Below are 3646 nucleotides of genomic sequence, written 5' to 3' on the forward strand. Positions count from 1 at the left end.
TAGTGCTACTGTCCGGGCAAAATTTCCCTCATAGCTCACTGTATGGCGTATACCCGTCTTCATTAACCCTCCAGAGCAGAACAGTAGGATGTTAAACCCCATTTCATTTCATTTCGAGCATGGGCCTTAATTTCAAGTTTGATTAAGACGTTAACACAAAAAAGAGAAGGCAGACAAAGCAAATCAAGTTGCCAATTAAAAACTAGATAGTTATTATCTACGAGAATGAAATGGTCATGTAAATTTAGTTATATTATGTATCATAATAATAATATTCTAATTATTTTTTTCGTTTTTCAGCCAGATCACATCGCTGCACTGCATTATGATCATATTGCTCAACCAAGACCACCACCTAAACCCAGTTCAAGTAATTTTTTGAGAAACCTGCAGTAGTTGAATCAAAGGTTTTAAGGTAACAATGGGTTTATCAGCTGTAGAATGATTATTTCCTGTCACATGTGCTCACAGTATTCATACAAAGGCTTAGAATCACTGTCTTCTGTCCTATACTGGGGGTTTAGGTTTTCGAATGGTTAACACGTGCATTTTAGATCATAAGGGCTTTCAGTGAGTCAAGTGAGGTGGTTTCGAACCATTCGAACCAATATTTGTCTGTGGCAAAGCACGTCTGTCCAACCACGTGGGTTTCCTCTGGGTCCTACAACGCGGACAGGAATTATTGAAATAAAATTGGACAATTTGTCAGTCCAAAAATGACCGATCTAGTTTGTGTCAACACTACAAACTTCTCTATATCATTTTTGATATATTTCATTTAGATCCTGATATAAAGTACATACATTCTTTATGCGTCTGTAACTGTAAGTTATGGTAATAGCATGAAATTAAAATTGAGAAAATTGTGTTAATGCTGTAATTATTTTTATTAATGGCTAGTCTAATTATTATATTTATTTCAACGAGCCAAGTCACAAACAATTGCATCTGGTGTAGCACCTAAAAATGTCATGAATATGATTCCCATATACATTTGTTTAGCAATAGTTTCGTTTGCTTGCTTATAAGAAGTGGGAACAGAATAAAAATTACTTTTGTCAAATGTGCTTTTTAAAAATGAATTTTTTATTCTTTCTTTTCATAATAGCTCCAAAATTTGGGACAGTAACACCACACTTTCTTTCGTTCATCCAGTAGACGTGGTACAAGGGTTAATCAGCGAACTGGATGTATGAGATGTGTTGTTGACGTTTGGGAAAGTAGGACGAGGGGAAATGTGTAGGGAGTGAAGTGCTGTAAAGGGATAGTTAGATGTATTATGAATGGTTCGAGTGGCTGTGGTGTTACGGTGAAATACTATGCCGCCACCGTAACACCACAGCTTTATGATTTGTTAGACAGGAGTGATGTAATGGGTGTCAACAACTGGGTATGCTGGTACCGTCGCAACGTAGCCGTGAAATATATATTGTGGGGGGGGGGGGAGGGCGGAAACGGAAAAATATACAATGTTGACAGTATGTGCCAGGCATGAGGCTGCGCAGACCGAGCGGCAGCTCGATAGGGAGTTTGTGGGAGGGTCACCCTCATAATTATTTTTTTTTTTAAATTTCAGTTTTCTGTAAGCAGTGAAAACTGAAAGCGAGTAATCTCGACTCAAACCTATAGTCTATAGCCTACTTACTACACTCGTCACTAGGCTTCCTATATTATTGTTTGTGGACGGTTTACTACTCAGTGATAAGCCTGCGCCGCAAAAAGAGGTCTCGCCTTTTATTATTAGTATAATGACTTCCTCATGTGCGGCAGGTTAGTTTGCTTCTAAAAACACTGTTTTCCGTTCCAAAAAATACAAAAGTAATTTTCTACCAGATGACCATGGTTCTTTTCACCGAGACTAGATAATTTCTCTCGGTGTAAGGATATAGCTATGGATAAGTTCATACAAGGTCAATAAATCCGCGGTCACTTCGGGTCACACTGTTGAGAAAATAAACCGATCGGTTTGTTTAGTAGCAAATCGAGCGTGAATCAACTGAGTTTGTACTGAAAAATTTTTGAGTGATATGTATGAACTGTCTTCACACATTCGGTTTATAATTAGCGATACACAGGTACAGTGGCAAGTGTTGTACTTCACAGACTGTTTACCTCCGAACTACCTCCGCACGAAATCCCCGATTTGGGTACTTGTTAAAAGAAAAAGAAATAGTACCTGTGCGCATGCCAGAAAAAAAAACCTAAGAGTTCGCGCATAAAAATGCCCGAACGTACCAGGCGCCAGGTCATCCAGGTCTTATTATTATTTCTTGTAAATCTCTCTATTTTTATGGCTTCATCTTGCTTTACATCTATTTATTTCCACAGAACTTTCATCTTTTCTATCTGATTTTAATCTAAATGTACATAACTGGTTTTGGAAAAACTATTTCGCCACATGTATCAGAGTTCTCTGTTCTCGGTTGAGTTGTCACTTGCATAAGGGGTACCTGAAATACATATTGTAATCTATTTACTGTATATATTTTTCAGGATTTCAACCGATGGACATTTTGGCCCTTGCTGCAGAAAATATGAAAATTAAAGGAGAATATGCAAAATTAATTGTGGAAAATGAAAATCTTAAATGCAGTCAAGTTCATCAAGTATGGCCACACAGAAATATTATCATTTAAAACTGATTATGGCTGACTTGTCTGTTGCATTTTAACAAATTTTATGCGATTCCTTATTGAGAAATAAAAATGGAATATAAAATACTGCATTATGTCTTCTTTGTTACTGAAAATACAGGGGGGGGGGGGGTAACTAATGATCTTGTTTTAATACGGTTTTGCATCTGCCGTTTTGCTGAAAAACCTAAACTGGCCCAAATCAATGTAGATACATTATTACGTACATGATATGCAAGTGGGGATGCAATAAGTTGAGGGCCAATAATGGGTGTTGTTATGGAGTCAGCTGTGCTACTCACCAAGTATGAGATTGGACTGTCCTTCAAGGTTTGAAGATGTAGTATATTGGCATCTGATACTTGAATTTTTCTAAAAAAGAAAGTATTAAGCTACAAAGCAAGCATACCGTTATTTGAAGAAATTGCATTTGACACTCCTTGTATTTTACCATACTTTTTGGATCATATTTTTAACTGGACGATCATAATAATTACATGACTACCTAAGAACATTTTCTTATGTGGTGGTTGCCCATACATGTCATCTGAACACTTACCTGTTGTCGTTAAAATTAGCCATCACAGGCTTTCTTTTTCTGCCTTGAAATTATAATCTGTGAAACAGGGTCTGGTTAAATTTTCGCTGCTATGGTAAACTCGTCCATGATGGTTGAGAAGGTACGTTTTACTATCCTGCTATCTTCCATTTCAATCATTATTATTATTGCCAACACATGAGCACACTATCATCTCATTCTAAAAATACAATGATTTTGCAAGGTTAAAAAGGTTCATATAAATAGGTCTACTACTAGTAGTAGGCTAATATGAATGTGAAGATAAAAAATAGGACCTAATAATAGTCTAGTCGTAGTCACTAATGTCAGACATATTTTAACCATGTGATTAAAAGTTAATCTTTTGATCATTCAGTCTGATTGGTTTTATTCAGGTGATTTAACATGCCAATAACATAAACAAGCCCTAATCTGCTATTATGAGTATGAGATT

The 3646-nt window shown here is 36.5% G+C and overlaps 2 long non-coding RNA genes across 2 annotated transcripts; one reads left to right on the forward strand and one right to left on the reverse strand.

Moving 5' to 3' along the window:
• Window positions 1-312: 312 nt before the first annotated feature.
• On the forward strand, window positions 313-2622 carry LOC126808370 (uncharacterized). The gene is made up of 3 exons (XR_007674608.2): window positions 313-415; window positions 1577-1770; window positions 2494-2622. It is a non-coding gene; the product is annotated as an uncharacterized LOC126808370 (long non-coding RNA).
• LOC126808379 (uncharacterized) lies at window positions 2334-3266 on the reverse strand. Its single transcript, XR_007674616.2, has 3 exons — window positions 3193-3266; window positions 2936-3005; window positions 2334-2450 (listed from the first exon to the last, which is right to left on the reverse strand). It is a non-coding gene; the product is annotated as an uncharacterized LOC126808379 (long non-coding RNA).
• Between the last annotated feature and the right edge of the window lie 380 nt (window positions 3267-3646).

The sequence above is a fragment of the Patella vulgata genome, chromosome 1 (assembly GCF_932274485.2).
Source record: "Patella vulgata chromosome 1, xgPatVulg1.2, whole genome shotgun sequence".
NCBI classification, from domain to species: domain Eukaryota; kingdom Metazoa; phylum Mollusca; class Gastropoda; family Patellidae; genus Patella; species Patella vulgata.